The following is a 20,763-nucleotide window of genomic DNA, read 5'->3' as shown; positions in this document are numbered from 1 at the left end:
TGTCTAAAATCCCACTCAGGCCATTGAACATACCCACTTATGACTTGCTATGTCACAGAGAAATCACGGAATTTTCCAGCTGAAAGGGAATAACACGCTTCTTACTGAAGAACAGCCAGGAAAGAAAGCATATGAAATTAGGCTACAGCAATGTATTTTCTTCATGAACGTTTTTCACACTCCAACTTAACAGAAACACATCTTTTTCCATACCTCCATACCTTTCCATACCTTGCTATTGCCCCCAGATCATTTACTTCAGAGGTATATACTTTTTGCTCTGGGTGACTGGGGAGAGAAGTGTCCTGTGGTAAGTTTTCAGGAGTTCTTTCTGCTTTACCATTTAAAAGAAGCTGATGGCTGAGGAAGGACACACACTTTTGCTCCCTGGAGAACTCTGTGCTAAACTTAGTTCTTTGAAGCTTTATTTTGCATGTATTGAAGCAGTTAGGAACCTTGCACATGAGCAGGAATCAAAGTTAAATTCAAAAGTGGAATTTCAAGGACCACGCACCTATTGGAGAAGCATCATTGTCATGGAGTCCCAGGATAATGCTGATTTGGGTGTTATTTGCTTGGGGTCTTTTATTGCCCACACCAAAGCTGAGTACTAGAGAAAGCAGCGTGTGCCATTTATGAGACAGACAAGTCTCTTGGCCTCTTTGTACCTTAGTTTCCTCCTTTGAAAAAATGAATAGATTTTAAGACATACTTTTCAGAGTTCATACTAGGCTTATTATACCCACCGAACCAATAACTGTATGATGTTTTTACACATAGTTATTGTTTTTTACATGTATTCATTTTCTATTTCACTTACACTTTGTGTAAAAACTGCATTCCATGCCAGGCCTGAAATGTTCCAAAGCTCAGTTCTGTGAGTAAATTGCAACCAAGATTTCTAAAAAAAAAAAGACACAAGCAAAAGAAGAACAAAAGATATTCTTTCAGAACATTTATCCTTTGGCAGTGATTCCAATTTATATATGATGAAACATAACCTCAATACTCTCTCCATACACTGAAGAAATCTCACTATGGAAGATACTTACTTTTTGAAAAAAACTTGCACGAAAGATTTATACTTTCATGTTTATACATGTGGTGCATTAGATACAAATCAGTCAGTGTTCTATAAATACTTGTGTCAAGTAATCTTTATTTCTCTAGGAAAATGTTTCACAACATCAGCATTATTGACATCTATGGTTGGATCGTCTTTGTTAGGAGGGGCGGTCCTGCGCATTGTGGGGTGTTTAGCAGCCTCTGCCCACTAGATGCCAGGAGTTCATCTACAGTCTGACAACCATAAACGTTTCCAGACAGTGCCAAATGTCACCCGGGTGCAAAATGACCCCGGTTGAGAACCACTGCTCTAGAATGATTCAGTCTGATCTATATAAAACTCTCACACTAATCTTTGCTACAGACAGAAAAGATTTGCTACATAATTTTAGTAGCGTTCTACTAATAAAATTTCAATCATATTTCAAAATGTTTATAACAAAGAGGCTTACAATTAAGTTTAACAAAAATTCCAAGTATAATGAAATTATAACTTACATAAACTGCAAGAAAGGTAGTGGTTCAAATGTACGTCTTTCAATAGATTGTATTTTATTGCAGGATAACTCTCTAGGAAAAGTAAAAGGAAAATATTGCCTCAATTATCTATTAGATATCTAATGAGTAGGATGATAGTATTGAATAAGTAGCTTTTGCCTAAACTCTGAATCTCAGGAATTGTTTTTTGAACCTTCCAGAGCCCCTAACTCTACTTACACTGTCCTCACCTCTCTTAAAAGAGTCTCACCTTCAAGATCTTCATAAATAAAATCCACAACTATAGATCTTGATAGATCTTGGAAGGAATCTCTCCTGAGAGCAGAAGAATTGATTAGAGGATCTTTTGTGGTCTCATCAATTTCTAGATTATGAGGTCAAAGCTTTTATCTCCACATACAATAATTTCTTTTTTCAAAAGATTTATTTATTTATTTATTTATTTATTTCAGAGAAAGAGAGTGAGCGAGCGAGCGAGCGAGAGCACAAGTAGGAGGGGCAGAAGAAGAGGGAGAGAGAATCCCAAGCAGGCCCCGCACTGAGCACAGAGCCCAATGCGGAGCTCCATTTCAGGATCCTGAGATCATGACCTGAGCTGAAACCAAGAGTCAGATGCTCAACCAATTGTGCCACCCAGGCGCCCCTATAATTGTAATTTCTAATATTAAAAGGGATATTCTCACATTAGCACAACTTCTTGGTTTAGGTCTATTTTTCTAGGCCAATTCAATAGCAGAAGAAATAAAAGATATCCTTTCATTTAACTTGAAAGGAAATCACTCCTCTAATCAATACATAACTTTGAACTAACTCAGACTTATATTATCATATTAATAGAAATTCATTTTTGGTCACACACTGCCTTAATAGTCCATGAATTTATTAACTGCTTCAGTTGCAGGTAGTGAGACAACAATAAAAACCACATGGTACTGGATTTTTATTTGAAAACACCCATTCTTGATTATAGCTGACCCTCTTACTTCCACTCCATCCCAGCTTAGTTCCTCACTTTCCACCTAGTCTTCTGATGGGCATTGCCATATCCAGTCTCTCCCTTTCTAATCCATCCTACACACAGTTACCAGATTCATTCTCCCGAAGTGGTTCTCGAATACCAGCATCACTTGGGAACTTAATCAAAATGCAAATTCTCAGCCCTACTGTGGACTGAGCAGTCTGTAATCAGTAACTGTGTTCCGACAAGCCCTCCAGGTGACTCTGCTGTAGGCTAAAGTCCGTCCTGGAGCACTGCAGTGATAACCCAGTAGCTTGGCATGTTATCCATGGCCTTCAAAATCCTAGAAGATCTGGCTCCAACCTCCTACTCTACAGGTACAAGATATTCCTGCATTTGGCCTTTCTCCCATTCTCCTTTGCAAGCTTATTCTTCCCAAGATGTCCGTCTGATGATACCCAATAGCTCTTCAAGGTCCTGTTCAAACAGCATTGCTCTAGTAGCTTCCCTGATCCAACGTGAAGTCTTTTTTCCCTCATCTGTGTTCCAAAAACAACTTCTATCTCTCATTGCCCATATCCATTTCTCCTTCTCCTTCTCCTCCTCCTCCTTCTTCTTTTTAAAAAAATTTTTAAGTAGACTCCATGCCCAACCTGGGGCTTGAACTCATGATCCCAAGATCAAGAGTCACATGCTCTACCGACTCAGCCAGGCAGGCACCCCAATTTCTTTTTAATATACTTATTTTGGCATCCCATGTCCACTGAGCATAAACTCCTTGAAACTATGGACTAGTTGTGTTCATCTGCATTGCCTACCATGTTTAAAACTGACACAGGGACATAAACTCAAATATTTATAAAATAAACAAATAGCTGGGTAATGAGTATCAGAAGCAAAATGACTGTTTTAAAAGAAATGTAGTTTTATGACTTTATGGCTCCCTCTTCTGCACCTCTCCGGCACCTTGTCCGCTTAGTGCTTTACACATTATGGCTTGAGCTTCTGTTTATTTTCCTTGTGAGATCATGAGTTCCTACAAGGGTCAGAAGCCTGTCTTAACCATCTGTGAGCCTATGATACTGGGCACAGTACCTGTCATATTAGCTTTCGATTGACATTTTTTTAAATGAATGAGAATACTTCAGCTAACATGAAGTAATTGGTTTACAAAGTATTTCACAGTAGAAGTAATGAAGGACCTAATCCATTGAGCAGTTTATCTCATTTGTTTTTTTCCAACCTGTGTTTGTAAGGTTTGGAGTCCAGATGGCAGAGGTATCCAAGAAGACCAATACAAGGGTGGCTGTTTCCTAAGACTTGGAAGGTTTGATCATTTAAAAGACTATTCTTAATATCATATCAGGCTCTTTTTACCCACTACCCTTAAACCTTCTACATTTACAAGAAGAATCTATTTGCTAAAGAGCATCATTAATAAGGATTAATGACGTACACAGCTCTGGATGCCATGGACAAAGAAGAAAAATTGAACCAGGCATCTGGGTGGCTCAGTTGGTTAAGCGTCTGACTACGGCTCAGGTCATGATCCCGGGGTCCTGGGATTGCGTTGTCCCGCATCAGGCTCCCTGCTCAGTGGGGAGTCCTCTCCCCTTGCTCCTCCCCCCTGCTCATGCTCTCTCTCTCACTGTCAAACAAATAAATAAAATCTTTTTAAAAAATTAAAAAAAGAATAAAAATTGAACCTTCGTAACAAAGAATATAGTATCCCTGTATGTCTAAATCCATAGAAATACCATGCAAGCATTTCCTCCTTTACAATGAGGCTGGAGAGATTTTATTTTGTAATTTGTGAAGTTAGGGGCATTTCTGATATGTTTCTTTAGCGTAAACATTTCTAACCATACCACTTAACCATCATTTTATTTTATTTTTTAAAGATTTTATTTATTTATTTGTGAGAGAGAGAATGGATGAACGCACAAGCTGAGGTAGCGGCAGGCAGAGGGAGAAGCAGGCTCCCCGCTGAGCAAGGAGCTCAATAGGGACTGGATCTCAGGGTCCTGGGATCATGACCTGAGCCGAAGGCAGATGCTTAACCGACTGAGCCACCCAGGAGCCCCTTATTTTACTTTTTTTTAAAAAGAGTTTATTTTTCTCAAGTAATCTCTATACCCAATGTGGGTTTTGAACCTACAACCCCGAGATCCAGAGTCGCTTGCTCTACCAACTGAGCCAGCCAGGCACCCCTTAACCATCATTTTAAACATCTATTTTTAATATTGGTCTAAGAATTCCCACACTGAAATCCTTAATCTGTTCTCTTGGTAACTTAATATGTACTTGATAATACTGCTTACATAATTTACCTGCTTAGTTAAATATTTAATATTTAAATATTTAATTGAGCTTAAATTTTAAAAAAATTCTGGGTTAATGGCATTCAAATTAATCTAAGTGTTCTATATTTTCTTGTCCTGTAGGTGATAATTTGAGGTTAACTTTAATTCCTCTCATTTTATTAAACCAACTTTTAAAACCTTTTTTGTAAAAGCCAGATAGTAAATATTTTGGGCTTTGCAGGCCACATGCCGTTTCTGTTGCATATTCTTCTCTTTCTCTTCTTTTCTCTTCTATAGCCCTTTAAGAATGTAAAAATCATTCTTAACTCATAGGCTGTATAAAGACAGACCATGGGCGGGATTTGATCCATGAGCCATAAACTAAATATAAATGTAAGCAGATGGTATATGAACACGTAGGAAACAAGGTGCATATGGGTGTCCATAATTGCTCAGACCTCATTACCCCTTTTGCTCTATAACTGTAGGGTCTTTTTCTGTCTATATCTTGTATATAAAGTTAACAAAACTGAAAACGCATAGAAGACATTTAATGCTAGAGATGGGTTGGGGCCCTACAGACTTACAGAACTGTAGAATTTTATTGTTAGAAGAAATTGTCACGATTATCTAATTTGAACCCCATATTTATTTTATAGATAACTAAAAAGTCATAATAAATGATTAATTAACTTACAAATACTGGAGGGATAGTAGGCCTTCAAATGAGTCCTTATGTAATTCGGTCAAATAATTTTCACTGAGAATTCTGAAAAATGAAAAGGTTATTTTTGCATCAAAATGCAAAATAACTACAACTATTTACTACCTAGGATTAACTTCCATATGGGAGGGGAAACTTGGGTAATGGTGCCCCGTAAATACACTAATTCTTATTTAATTTAGGAGTACTGATCTCTGCTCTGTTTCCATTCAAATCCTTCTTTTCATGTACTCCTTTGTGTCCATCTCTCTCCATCTCTCTCTCCCTCTCTCTCTCTCTCTGTCATACACACACACACACCCCTATCTACTCTTTGCACCAAAATGCATATTTAATGCCTACTCTCTGGATCACAAAGTCTCTGCTAGAACCCAGCTCTGGGTGCCAACAACCCTGGCAGAACTGCCATTTCCTCCTCTCTTTTCCCAAATTCTATTCGGAAGCCCCATACACAACTATAGCAGTGTGGCAGAGAAAGCCGTTCGTTTTTTTTCTCCCCGACTAAAAACTATTTTTGAGAACTAAAACAATGTTCATTAATAAATGTTCAGTTTAATAATTACCAAGCAAATACCCATGTAACACCATTCATGTCAAGAAAAAGCCCTGCCTGGGCGCCTGGGTGGCTCAGTTGGTTAAGCGACTGCCTTCGGCTCAGGTCATGATCCTGGAGTCCCTGGATCGAGTCCCGCATCGGGCTCCCTGCTCGGCAGGGAGTCTGCTTCGTCCTCTGACCCTATCCCCTCTCATGTGTTCTCTCTCTCTCATTCTCTCTCTCAAATAAATAAATAAAATCTTTAAAAAAAAAAAAAAGAAAAAGAAAAAGCCCTGCCTGCATCCCAGAAGCCCCCAGTGTGCCCCTTCCAATCACAACCCTCTCTCTGATTCCCCAGAAGTAACCACCATGCTGACTTTAATAACAATTTCCTTGCTTTTTGGTTTTTTTAATTTTTTTAAAGATTTATTAATTTGAAAGACAGAGGGAGGGGCAGAGGGAGAGGGAGAGAGAGAATCTCTAGCAGACTCCCCACAGAGTGGGGAGTTGAAATCTCAATTTGGTTACTAATTTTTTTTATCAGAAATACTTGACTCTATTTAGATTTCATAAAATCTACAGTTGAAAAGCTAACATCACATACCCACATTGTTGCAAACATATTTAAACATTTTCTAATAACTGTTGAGTATCCGTTTTTTAATTTAAATTTTAAAATAATTGAAATTAACTAAATTAAACATTCAGCTCCTCAGTCACACTAGCTACTCCCAAGTATTCAGTAGCCACATGTAGCAAGACATGCAATACTAGGCACTGAAATGAACCAACCTCAGCTACATGCAACAATATAATGAATTTACAAGATAATGTTGAATGAAAGAAGCAACCCAGAAAATAATACATATAATATGATTCCATTTATATAGAGTTAGAGTTCAATTACAAAGAGCCCTGTCCCACGACCCTGAGATCATGACCTGAGCCCAAGTCAAGAGTTGGATGCTTAACCAACTGAGCCACCCAGGCACCCCTAATTTCCTCTCTTTTTAAATGTAGTTTTACCTATCATATGGCAGCTGTAAACAACATAAGTTAGTTTTGCCTCTTCTTGAACTCTAACTCTAAGTTGGATAGTGGCTTAGAGGTTGACTTATCACCTCATCACTTACTGAAGTTTGAAATAGATACTCCATAGGAAACTCTGGAACTAGAGTTGGGGCCTCCTGGACTAGGTCCAGCCTCCTCGGTGCGCTCTGGATGCTGAGTTAGAGTTACAGTAAGTACCAGATCCATAGGTTTAACAGTGACATTGGAGAAGTTTGGCCACTGAGATTCATTCTTACTTAGAGATGGCACATTCACCTCATGTGCTATTGGCTGAGGTACCATCTCCTTAGATGGCTCTGGAGGTTGAGCTGAGGCCTCCTGAGGGGTCAAAGGTTCTACTTCCTCAGGGGCCTCTGTCAGTTGAGCTGAGGCCTCCTGAGGGGTCGAAGGTTCTACTTCCTCAGGGGCCTCTGTCGGTTGAGCTGAGGCCTCCTGAGGGGTCAAAGGTTCTACTTCCTCAGGGGCCTCTGTCGGTTGAGCTGAGGCCTCCTGAGGGGTCAAAGGTTCTACTTCCTCAGGGGCCTCTGTCGGTTGAGCGGAGGCCTCCTGAGGGGTCGAAGGTTCTACTTCCTCAGGGGCTTCTGTCGGTTGAGCTGAGGCTTTCTGCTGGACTGAAGAAAGTTTGATTTCTTCAGGGGTACTTGAAGGCTCAGCCAGGGCCTCCTGTGGGTTTACAGCTTCCTTTAGGATCTCTGGAGGCGGAGATGGAGCCCCCTGCTGAATTGGAGATGTTTTAGTCTCTTCAGGGGCTCTGAATGTTGGGCCTGGGCCTCCACCTGAGGCAAAAAAGATTCAGCTTGCTCAGGCAACTCTGGATGATTTGGGGTCTCCTGCAGGAGTGGAGGAATTTCAACCTCCTCAGGGAGCTTTGGAGGTTGATCCGATCCCCCTGGGAAAGCCATTGGTAAGTTCACCTCAGGATATAGGATATCCATACTGGAATCTGAATAACCATCCTGCAACTGTTGTTGAGGGTGGTCTTTATTTGCAAATTGGTTTGGAGTTCCAACAACTTTGGCAAGCCTTTGATGCTGAGCTAGATCTTTCTCCAGGTTTGGGGGTGAAACAATAAACTTGGTTGGCTTTGAACTGTGACTATCCAGAGGTGGAACAAGTATTTCAAATGACTGGTGATCTTCAGCCTGATCTAGACCTACCGTTTTAATCTTAATTTGAGTCGAGGAGGCGGAGCTATGGTCGGATTCTGAGCCCAACCTAGCCTTGGAACCACCTCTGGGAGCCTTTCAAGCTGGGTTAGCCTGTCATTCAGATCCTGATCTGCCTCTGGGGGCAGCTTGCCAACTGCATCCGTGTCCGGGAACGGAACCAAAGTCTCAGTCAATCCTTAGGCAGGGCCAACATCTGGCTGGAGCAGAGGACCCCTCTGCTGGCGGTGTAAGGGCCTGGGGCGATTCGGGCGGGAATTCAGAGGAGTGTGAAGACCAGGGCTCGGTGGGCCCCAGGAGGTCGGAGGTCAGCTGGGCAGGGTCCAGGGCCCACTCCGGAGGCTGAGCTGCCTGGACCAGCAGCCACAATGATTGCCACGTGCGGAGGAGCAGTGGGGCCCAGAGGCGCAGCCGGGACATGACACGCGCAGGCTCTGGGGCGCAGCGACCCACGCTAGTGGATCAGCACGCGCCCCAACCGGAGCCGAACCGTTATGGCAGCCCCGTGACGCGCGCACCGTTCATCACTGCCTGCCCCTCCCCCGCCTACATCCCACCCTTTATTTACTACGCCTTTGTTTACGCTCCTTTATTAGCTCAGCGAGGACGGGCACCGCGCCCCTCGGAGCGAGCCCTTTTTCCAGAATCACCGGGGCCCAAGCCTCCCTTCCCCCTACAAAGGGCACAACCACCTCCTGGGGCTCACAGCGAGGCAGGATGGCCCCGGACTCCAGCAGCTCTGGGGTGGAAGGGGGCAGGGTGCAGTTTCCCAAGGACGCCACAGGACCCGGCATCCCGGGAAATTAAAAAATGCTAGTCCGATTCTGGCGGTTTGAGCTCGGCCTCTTCAAAGCTTAAATCCGAGAGACATTCTTCCTCCCCTCGGCCATCCTGCTTCCAAGAAAAGTAGCTGACCTGCAGAATAAGCACCCGTCAGGGCAGTGGGGAAGGGAACACATTTTACAGTTAGTTATTCTAAAATGTTGCCATTTCCTCTAAATTCTCAATACGCATGTCTGAGTATTAAGTCGCCACTCTGTTAGGAGGCTACCTACCACTGAATCAGTGATGGCTCCAAAATTTCTGTAGGAGGGGTTTTGGGGTGGAGCTTGAGGGAGCAGGTGAGCATTTCATTCTGGGAATGAGGGTCTGAAACCAAGAGAATAGCCCTCTATTTACACTGGCATGGGAAAACTTCCCCCATCCCACCTGGATTCAACACAGCCGTCAGTCTAGAAAAAGTAACACCACCACTTTTGAGAGGTCTGACCCTGTGTGTGCACATGGAGAAGGCACTTAGGATGTTCAAGTTAGCATGTTAAACAATTTTCTTGAAATACTGTAACTAGCACCCAGTTTACATCCTTCACAGCCCTTTTTACAATCTGTTTTATTTGAGTCCTTGTTTATGGTCTGGCACAAGCTCTAGCACGCAAACCGTAAGAGAGAAGCGTTTTATCTTATTCCCAGCGTGTAGCACATAGCAATGGTTTTTAAATGGAACGGATTCCAAGACTGGCCTTATTTAGGAATGGATCTGTTGTTACAATCAGGTTTCTGAAATCTTTAGCATCAATACGGAATCTCTTTCACATTTCACAGGAAGCTAGACTTCTTAAAGTGTAAACTTGGATAAGTCTGAAGTTTCCTTGACTGGCTTGATTTAAATTGAATTAAAATAATTATTTTGCACAAAAAAAAACTTCAAATACTTTTTCAGAAAGTAACCATCGTTCCTTTCTCCACTCTTCCCTTCAAAACAAACAAACTTTGCAACTTTGGAGTGAGTTAAATAATCAGAAATCTAGCCCCAAATTAGGGTTTCAATGACATGAAACACATCCCTTTCTCCTTTTTTTTTAAAACATTCTATATGCAGTATTTTAATATCTTCTTTTAGAAATTACTTTGGCAACTTAATCCCTAATTCAGGGCATTGATATAAGTGATTTACAGAAAAGTTCTTCAGGAAAATATTTCATACAAGATATGTATGAGATGCTGACATCTGGGTAATACACCTTATTTGAAAGGCATAATGGTTTTCAAGCACTGTAGCATAATCTCACTGAAGGCCAGAGTTACTCTGTTCCCAAATCCTTGAGATTCTGTTTGAGGGGAGCTCTAAAAGGCTGTGTCCTCTCCTATGGCCACAACAGTAGGAGTATTCTGATGCAATTTGCTCTCCAAATTTTAAATAAGGGGTCAGAGCCAAGGGCCAGGACTTCAGGAAAAGCCCCAGAAATTCTCTGCACTCAAAAGCCGTTTCAGAGTTTTACATTTCCCAAAGGATGACAGAGCTAACTGTACGTGCCCAAGTCTTCCAAATCCTGCCGGTTGCTTTAAATTATGGCTACACTGGCTGTGGAATCCTCGAGCTCTAATCTCCACATACTTGAATTAAATCCTGTAGCTCCTCTTCGGTTCTGGCATCTGTAATCTCTTCACAGGGTCTATATTCCACAGCTATTTTACCACTTTCTGAAATAAAGTTAACAAGTAGCATATCAAAATTTTTCTTGTTCTAAAACTTGCTGTATATAACTGGGATAGCACCTAGTAATTAGACATTCTTTTGATTTTTAAAAGATATTTTATTTATTTATCTGAGAGAGAGAGTGCACAAGCAGGGGGAACCGGAGAGGGTGAGGGAGAAGCAAGCAACCTGCTGAGTAGGGAGCCTGATGAGGGGCTCAATCCCACGACCCTGGGATCATGACCTGAGCCGAAGGCAGACCTTAACCAACTGAGCCACTCAGGTGCCCCATAGACATTCTTTTGATTTCTAAAAGCAGAAAATAAAAGCATTTTCTCAGAAGTTTTCTCATCTCACACTTCAGTTTTTATCATAACTAGTTTTTTTTTAAGATTTTATTTATTTATTTGAGAGAGAGAACACGAGCAGGGGGGAGGGGCAGAGGGAGAGGGAGAAGCAGACTCCCCACTGAGCAAGGCAGTCCGACATAGGGCTTCATCCCAGGACCCTGGGATCATGACCTGAGCTGAAGGCAGACGCTTAACCGACTAAGCCACTCAGGCACCACTATCATAACTATCTGTGAAAAAATATATATGAAGTTATCAACCATGTGCTTAAAAAAACTTTATGATCTCAGAGATAGGAACTAAGGAATAATGACATAGGAAGTTAAAACTGTGGAAGCAAAAATGTTCAATCATAGTATGATTAAACAGTAAGACATTAGGTAGGGGTCAATGTAAGTTCAAACCTGGAATAGAGACCACTGGACTATGGCTGATACTTCATATCAGAAACAAGGCAAGTGTCTACTATTTTAGACACTATTTTAGCACAAGGCAGATTCTTCTTCTTCTTCTTCTTCTTCTTCTTTTTTTAGCACAAGGCAGATTCTTAACCAAAAATGGGAAAAACATTACTTCCCTCTTCCTAAACTTCTTGGCAGAAAGTCAGTTTTAGAATTGTAAAGCTAAGTTCTTTTAGGTATTGTGTATGATAAAAACCTGTATTGTATGGTAGAAAAGCTCTGCCCAGGGTTTTAGTAGCTTAGCAAGGGGAGGGCTTGATGATATATCTGAAAAGATGAGTTTCAGAAAGAAAGAGAGATTCTACCTCCACTCCACTCCAGCCCCACCCCCACCATAAACAGACCTTCTTCCAGCTTCTCCAAAGGCTCCTCGGCCATGCCAACTCCAGGACTCCTGCACTCATAGGATGGCAACACCACCTCTAAAGCACAGAAGAATTTCAGGCTCTGCTTCTGAAGTGGTACCGGAGCATCTTCATTTTCTCTTTCTTCGAGGTCAGAAAGATCCTGAAGCTGTTAGGATTTTAAATTAAAGGTCCTCCCTAGGATCTCAACATAGACTTCAAGATGTTTTGTTATTAGAAATAAAAACTAAACTCCAGTAAACCCAGCAAACAGTTGAGGTCCTATAGCTTCAAAATCAAGTAAGACTTGCAAATGAATTATTAAATACAGACAACTAGTTTTTTTTACTCTATACCCTACAAATACTGGCGAAAATTATGGACATCACTACCCAAGTCACTGAAAGTATTATTAATTCTAGGTGGCAGGCTGATGCTCAGGTCCCTCCACTTAGAAGCCTCTCACATCTTCTCCCCACACCCAGTTCTCTCCTCTCTGAAGTCCAGGATTTCAATGTTGAAATGAGTCTGATTAGCCAAAGAAAATCTATAAAGTTTACCTTGATGATCCTTTTTGACCATCCACTGAAACCAAAGTAATAATTTGCCAATTCTTGGCACTGGGAGCTATTTAGGGCAAGGGCCTGATGTTGAACTGCTTTATGTTTGGTGCCAAGACGAACCGAAAGGCATAAGAGAGAGACTGAAAAATATCACCACCTGCCACAGAGGCTTATTTTGGATACACCTGAGATTGATCAATACCTATTTCAGAGACTGGCTGTGAAGATTTAAAAGATTAAAAAGGATTGTAAGCAATGAGCTCATAGTAAGCCCTGAATAAATGGTGTTCATTATTTTTAAGCTACAGTACTTTTCTGCATCATTTGCAGGGCTCCTGATTGAATTGGAAGATTTCCCTGACCTCTGGTGGTGAGAGTGATGATGAAAGCCACTAAGGAAGCCCTCCAGGAGCAAATTATGTAGGTGATCAAAGGAAAGAAATTGTTTTTGTTGTCCCATCCTGTAGCTCGTTTGAGAATATGACCTGAAGAGCCGACAAGATGGACCTGACACGGAGGTAGGACCTTAACCTGCAGCACCCTCCTCCCCAAGTTACTAACCTGTTAGAACAAGGAATATACATACCTCTAAAAATTTTATAAGCAACTAAACAACTAGAGGTTCATTTGCATTAATAAGCTTCTTTGAGAATGCAAATACTTCCAGTCTAACTTACGCTCTATGGTGAATTTATTAAATGTCCTGTCTTAAATGTCTATTTCAACTTTAAGCAGGGTGTAGTATAGTAATATATTCATAAAGATTCAAATAATGCAAATGAAGTCACAGCACTATTAATTCTTTATTGATTTGTTCGTGCATCTTCCTCTATCACTAGTTTATAAGCTCCTTAAGTGCTTGAAGGAACCATCTCTTACTCTTTTCTCATTCCTAAAACCGAGCACATTCTGTTGTTGATTGAGTGAACGAATGAAAGAATGGGTGATAAGAAAATCAAATTACTTTCTCCAGCTGAAGCTGCATGCTGGAAAGAAGAAATGAAGATGAACTTTTAAATGTTGAGTGCTGCAGGGGAGGCTAATGGCGAGGCATAGTGGAGCTGTTCTGGATAAGAAGGAAGCTTCAGAAGGGCCCCGAGCCTCTCTGTCGGAGAAATAGTTCCTGCTGCCAACCATTTTCCTTCATGCTACTGAAAAAAACTCTCTCAAATGCCTTAGGCCTTTCCTTGATTTATTTTATTTAAGACATTATTCTTTTTCCTGTATTTATAAAAGGCAAACAACAACAACAACAAACCCAACCAGGAACTATATGTAGTTGCCAAAGTAGAAAAGAACACATAAGTAAATTGGATAACAATTTTGGAAAGCAAGGGTAGTAACCCAAGGTTCTGTGTTAAATTAAAAAAAGAGATCGAATGTGAATACGCTCTCCTGTCAACTATATATTGACTTGTAGAACATTTCCTTCATCACTCTCAGTGATGGGCTTTATGCTGTTAAATCTCAAAACCTACATTTATGAAATGATCTTAATGTCCAATGAGAGACAAAAACCTCATTTCTTACAACTGATACAAAGTAATTGTCTCATAATCTATAATATCTGAGTGGCTATGGGAACTCTGCACAGGCTGGAAACAGGCAGAGCACAGTTTGCAAACTAAAGAAGGTCTGAGAGGTCAGCATTTCAATCACAGGGAGTGAAGCCCAGATTGAAGAGGGTGTTGAACAAGTAGGCAGTACACCTAGAGTCACATCTGAGCAGATTTGCCCCTCCCCTCGCTTGTGCTCTCTCCCTCTCTCTCCCAAATAAATAAAATTTTATAATAAAATTTATTATAATTTAAATTTAAAATAAAATTTTATTTATTTGGGAGAGAGAGAGAGAGAAAGAGAGAGAGCATGAGCAGCGGGGAGGAGCAGAGGGAGAGGGAGAAGCAGACTCCCCGCCGAGCAGGGAGCCCGATGCAGGGCTCGATCCCAGGACCGGGGGATCGTGACCTGAGCCAAAGGCAGACGCTTAACCAACTGAGCCACTCAGGCGCCCTCAAACAAATAAAATCTTTTGAAAAAACACAATGGTTATCCAACTTGGCTGCACATTAGAGTCACGTGGGAGAATGTCTGCCTTTTGAAGTAGAAGCCGGGATGGAGACAGCTAACTAAGCAGGCAGTGTGGTACGGGGGAGAAACTTGGGAGCCAGACAGGGCTGCCACTCACCAGCTGTGTGACCTGGCAGGGGTTCCTTCACCTCTCTGAGCTTCACCTGTGGAATGGGAACACTACCACACGCCCTGCAGAGCTGCGGCTGAGAGAGAGAGGATGTAAGCCCAGGCCCATGCAGGGTCAATAAATGGCAGACACTACTGTCATTGTTATTAAAAGTGAGCAACCCCAGGAAGACTGAAAGCCCTTCTTTATGCAGAAGGGACCCAATCTGGGCAGAGGGGACGCAGGTTATATGGAGAAGAGGGTCAAGAGGTAGTGTTGATGAGAAGCCAGGGTCTTTCTGGGGAGCACGGGAAAATTCCAGGGGCGGCAGCGATTCCAAGCCAGAGCTGGTTAAGCAGCGGCTGCCAACAGCACCAGGGACCAGCAGCTGTGGATGGACCTGGATGGGCCCAGTTTGGGCAAAGCCAATCCTTTTCCTTCAGCAGGCATGAGGAAGCTAACCAGCTGCAGGCTCTGACTCTGGGAGCCGCTGATGGAGAAAGAAGCAGACTTGGTTGAGCACCTACCTTGTGCCAGAAATTGCACCTCCATGCCTTTGATCCTGTGAGGTGGGCACACCCTCATCCCATTTCACACTCAAGGGGGCTTAACTCCGGCTGCCTGACTCACAGAGCCCTGGGGTCGCCACAACCCTGGGACCTGCAGTGGCAGCGTCCCCCCCGCCCCCGCCAGGGCGTGCTGTATACACACATGACCCAGGAACGCCTCACTTGATGAAGTGCTCATCTCCGTAGTGTTGGTTGTTTTTTTTTTTTTTTCAAAACAAGAAGTAGGGGCGCCTGGAGGGCTCAGTCATTAAGCGTCTGCCTTCGGCTCAGGTCATGATTCCAGGGTCCTGGGATCGAGCCCCGCATCAGGCTCCCTGCTCCGCAGGAAGCCAGCTTCTCCCTCTCCCACTCCCCCTGCTTGTGTTCCCTCTGTCGCTGTGTCTCTCTGTCAAATAAATAAATAAGATCTTTAAAAAAAAAATTAGTCACCATACAATACATGATTGGTTTTTGATGTGGTGATCCACGATCCATTGTTTTCGTATTGTATGGTGACTAACATAACATAATAAAATTAAAAAAAAAAACCCAAGAGGTATACTTTTTAAGCTGATTATCTTTTTTCATACTTGGTACAAGATACAATGTTCATTGTAAAACACATAGAAAATACAGATAACCAAAAAGAAAAAAAATTAAAATGTCGCATAGCCACATCGTCCTGAGACGAGCACTGTCGATGTTTCGGCATCTCTTGTTCCTCTAGGCAAGGCCGGGATGTGAGCGCGTGGAGAAATGACCAATAAAAATGACCAAAAAGGGGTCATAGGGTAGACTGTGTGTCTGGGACTCTGCAGATTCCAGGCTTCTCTGTCCCTCCAGAAGTCAGGGTCAACCTGTGCTCACCTAGCCATCCTCAGTGTCACAATTTCCAGAAGGCAGAATCCTCCTCAATAGGAAAACTGGAGACATCTAGTGTGACTGGGGTCCTGTCACCAGGGCAGCCAGGATGGGCTCTGAACACCTGCTGTCCTGGGATGAGGCTGATGCTCAGGAATCCCAGGGGGACTCTCTGTCCACATGGGCAGCTCAACCCACTCCAACTCTGAGCTCCATTCAGAGCCTGAGGCTGATCGGTACCCTGATTCTGGGACCCCAGCCTCAGTGCTGCTCCCTTAGAGCTCAAGGTCCATGGGGGACATGAGACACACCCTCCCTGTGCTCTCAGCCCCAGGCTGTCACTCCCACAGTCACCCCAGTGACACCCACAGCCAGGCTGCACTCTGATGGAAAGTCTTCTCTCCCATCCCAGGGCCACAGGGCCTGTGACCTCAGGGACACCTTCCCCCTTATCTCCACCTTGCCAACACTCACATGTGGGACCCTTGACAGAAACTTCTGGGTCCAGTTGGCCTTGGGTGGTAGATATCCATTCCTGTAGTCATGGGTGGCTGAATGAATAAAGGTTCCATCCTGAACATGCTGGACACAGTTGCAGGGACTAGAGCTGTGCTCGCCGCAGAGAGTGGTCTGACCCCAAATCCCTCTGTCCTGGAACCTCTGTCTCTGTTTGGTAATTTTGTCAGCAGGATGGTTCTGAGTTCATAGGAACAGGCCCCTCAAGGGGTTTCACTGGTCACCACGTTGACCTTTCCTACCTGGGAGACCAGACACATGGTACAAATAAGTGATTTGAGAAAAAGAATATAAACCCCTATTCTCCTGAGAACAGAATCCATTCCTGTTCCACTCTTTCCCATCCATGTGTTTAACTACTCTTTCCACCCAGATTCTCTCCGCACTAAGCACAGATCTGAGGAAAGTCCACTCCTGATTGTACCTGCATCTTCATACTGACATTGTCATTGAGTTTAAATCAATCTTACTGAATGGAATTATGTATAAAATAACAAGTTCATCTTAAGTATGAGGTTGGCTCCGTGGGGACTGACACATAAACTCTGTCACTAGGTCCCTGTCAGAGCATCTGCAGCTGCCACTCTTTTCTTCCCAGAATTTCCAGCAGATTTGCCCTTTGTGCTCTGAGGTCAGGACCGCACACACTCACGTGGCAGGGCTCCTGCAGACTCGTGTCTGTGCTGGAAGGACAGAGCTGAGGAGGGAATCCCTGTCCAGTGTGTGGAGGCCTGTTGTTTCAAGCAGGGAGAAAGAGTGACGGGTGACAAAGATGCTCCGTGTGTAACCCTCTAGGAATACACGTGACAGCTTCTACCCACAACCTGGAGTGAAGAGCTCCCCATCTCCTCAGTGCTGTGGCGGCCTCAGAAGAAGGAGAGCTCTGGAAATCAGGGAGAAGGCACATAAGAGGAAATTCCCAGCATCCTGCACAGAAGGGGCCCTGTGTCCATGGGGACCTATCACTGCTCTGGATCCTGATGTAGAAGAGTTAGTGTAGAGATACCATCTCAGTCCTGACCCAGAACAGAAAAGGGAACCATGGACAGATTCACTCTGAAGAGTCTTACTAAGGCATATAGTGAATCTCACTTAAGGGGAGGTGACATATAAGGACTCCTGGTCAGGCCCTAATGCAGGGAACAGTGGTCAAAACAGTTTGGGGGTGTGTGGACATGTGTCTGGTGGGCCCTGGTCACCAAGTCACACCATGGTGTGTCTGGGTCTGGACACCAGGGGGCACTCTGGTCCCATTTCTGAGGAGTCAGGGGTGATCAGAGCTGGGCCCTGCCACCTGGCCCTGCCTGTGCCCTCTGCTCAGGGCTCACAGCTGGGACCTCCCCACCCCTGGGCACACACGGCCCCTCCCCTGCCTAACCCCCTAACATGCTGAAGCAGAGGACCTGACCCAGGGCCTGTGAGGGGTCAGTGAGTTGGGGTCTCATTTGCATGAATAGGCCCTCCCACTCTCAGAAGATGAAGAAGGGAAGGGAGAGATGAGGGGGGCTCCGTACAGCTGTGGGGTCACAGAAGGCAGGATCGGTGATGACCTCCACCATGGCCTGGTCCCCTCTTCTCCTCAGCCTACTCGCTCACTGCACAGGTGACTGGATGCAGGGACAGGGAAGTGGCCCTGGGAGGACTTGTGGGGCCCTGCTTCTTCTTCTTGTGTCTAGACCCCAGCATCACCCTGTCTGTGTCTCTCCCCCTTGCAGGGTCCTGGGCCCAGTCTGTGCTGACTCAGCCGCCCTCCGTGTCTGGGGCTCTGGGCCAGATGGTCACCATCTCCTGCACTGGAAGCAGCTCCAACATCGGGCAAGGTTATGTGAGCTGGTACCAACAACTCCCAGGAAAAGCCCCTAAAACCGTTATCTATTGGGATAATAGCAGACCCTCAGGGGTCTCTGAACGATTCTCTGGCTCCAAGTCTGGCAGCTCAGGCACCCTGAACATCACTGGGCTCCAGGCTGAGGACGAGGCTGAGTATTACTGCTCAGCAGGGGACAGCAGTCTTAGTGCTCACACAGTGCTCCCGGCCTGCGGGGAAGTGAGACAAAAACCTGCTGTCCGGGGCGCCTGGGTGGCTCAGTCATTAAGTGTCTGCCTTCGGCTCAGGTCATGATCCCAGGTCCTGGGATCGAGCCCCGGATCGGGCTCTCTGCTTGGCGGGAAGCCTGCTTCTCCCTCTCCACTCCCCCTGCTTGTGTTCCCTCTCTCGCTGTGTCTCTGTCAAATAAATAAATAAAATTTTTAAAAACAAACAAAACAAAAAAAAACCCTGCTGTCCCTCAGCAACAGGTCTCCCTGTGCAGCTCCCCCTCCATGGTCAAGTCAGCTCCTTCCTTTGTTTGGTCTAATCTGTAGTCTGAACTAATCTCAAGGAACATTGGCTACAAAATATTCCAAATTCTCTTAAATTCAGCCCCTCCAGCCTCTCCTAAGCAGGAAGAAATTGTTTGGTTTTTCTATTGAGGAGAAACTCCTGGGTGCCAGGGGCAGGCTGCCCGGGTAACAGAGTCTGCTGATGAGGGAAACAAAGGCAGGAGAAATGTCGCTTAAAGTAAATCTCCTACAGCTGCAGCCCCTGGTAGATACCTGACCCGTGCAGAGTATGACCTTCCTCAAGGACCTCATGGCTGCCTTAGCGCCTTCCTGTGTGTGTTTTATTAAAGACTGAAGTAACCTCGTCTTCATAGCAGCTAGCCCCTCGATTCCTGAAAGCCTTGCTTCCAAATTCCTTAGAGATTTACACTATCCCTCACCTCCACTAATTAAAAAGTATATAATCAGTCACTCCTCACAATGCCAGTGAGCTTTCTGCCCATGGGTCCTGTCCCCGGGCTATAGTAAAATCATCTTTTTTCAACTTTAAATGTCTCAAGAATTCTTTCTTGACCACTGGGCTTGACAATCCCATATCACTGTGACAGGTCAGGACAGAACCAGAGACAGGGAGTCCACCTGTGTCTGACGGAGGATAGAGCACTGTCCAGTGAGTGTGCGTTCACACCACTTACTGAGCACCTACCACGTTAGTCTAGCGATGTAGGACATACGTGGACATGACAGGAAGGGTCTGCAGGCTCAGGGACCTGACAGTGTGTGGGGGAAGAGAGAGGACACAAGCTAAACATGTTGTCATGGAAAGTTGTGTCTCAGGATCATGAGGAGGGGTGAAGTTGGTGGGGTGGAGTGGGAGCATTGGAGGGGTTCACAGGGAACTCCAGAATCTCATGTGTCATAATGGCATCCCCGTTCTGCACAGACAATGAAGGAACAGGAGGGAGCATGTAGGTGGGATGTGGCAGGGGTTGTGGACTCTGTCCCAGTCAGACGAGGAGTTCTGGGCAAGGGGTTGATAGGGAGGAAAGTAAGAGTCCTCATGTCCTGGGGGAAGCAGGGACTGAGAATGGGAGTGGGAAGGAGAGGTTAGAGGTGGGGTGGCTTGGGAACAGTGGGTGGAGTGGGTTCATTTCAAATTCTTTTAAATTTGTTCCTGAACCCTGTCCTTGGCATCCACAGATTTTGTCATTTTCTCAAATTGAGCAAAAATTTCTGGGTACCATGGCAGGATGGCCGGTGGACAGAGTCCATCATGAGCTGGGGAAGAACCAGCAAAACACAGTCTAGCTGCGTGCGAGTCCCGACATGTCGGGAGTGTCCTATATGTGTCCAGTACCAACAGCTCCCATGTATGGGGTCCCAAATCCACAACTGTTATGATGTGAGTCCCTCTGGGGACCCTGATCCTTTCTTTGCTTCCATGTCTTACAGCTCTGGCTCCCTGACCATCACTGGGCTGAGGTCTGAGGACAGTCTGCTCCTCACTGCCCCTCCTGGGACAGCATCTCAGGGCTCACACAGACTCCAGGCCTGTGGAAATTGGGACCAGAGCCCCTGTCTCATCAGCCAGGAGGGGGAGGCCCAGCGGCTGCTCAGGCTCTTCCTGTGCCTTCCGCTTCTGGTGCTCCTGCTGCCGCCATCATGGGGCCAAGTCCATGCAAGGGCGTGTGCTGGGGGTGAGGGCTCCTCCTTTCCTCCTGTCCCCACCTTCACTCACAGCAGCCTCTCCCTAGACAAAGGGTCTCCCAAGGTCACAGAAAGGTCATCTCCCCCATCAGGTTGAGACACAGGGTCTCTACACTGAG

The 20,763-nt window shown here is 44.7% G+C and overlaps 1 long non-coding RNA gene and 1 pseudogene across 1 annotated transcript; both read right to left on the bottom strand.

Annotated features, from left to right (window-relative positions):
* Positions 1-8,761, bottom strand: part of LOC144379747 (leucine-rich repeat-containing protein 37B-like) — a 32,816-nt pseudogene extending 24,055 nt beyond the window's left edge.
* Positions 8,762-8,894: 133 nt separating this feature from the next.
* On the bottom strand, positions 8,895-10,806 carry LOC144379793 (uncharacterized). Its single transcript, XR_013443180.1, has 2 exons — positions 10,716-10,806; positions 8,895-9,235 (listed from the first exon to the last, which is right to left on the bottom strand). It is a non-coding gene; the product is annotated as an uncharacterized LOC144379793 (long non-coding RNA).
* Positions 10,807-20,763: the final 9,957 nt, after the last annotated feature.

This window comes from Halichoerus grypus, chromosome 13 (assembly GCF_964656455.1).
Source record: "Halichoerus grypus chromosome 13, mHalGry1.hap1.1, whole genome shotgun sequence".
Taxonomy (NCBI): Eukaryota; Metazoa; Chordata; class Mammalia; order Carnivora; family Phocidae; genus Halichoerus; species Halichoerus grypus.
Note: the sequence above shows the minus strand (reverse complement) of the source record. Positions and strands in the feature narration are given on the sequence as shown.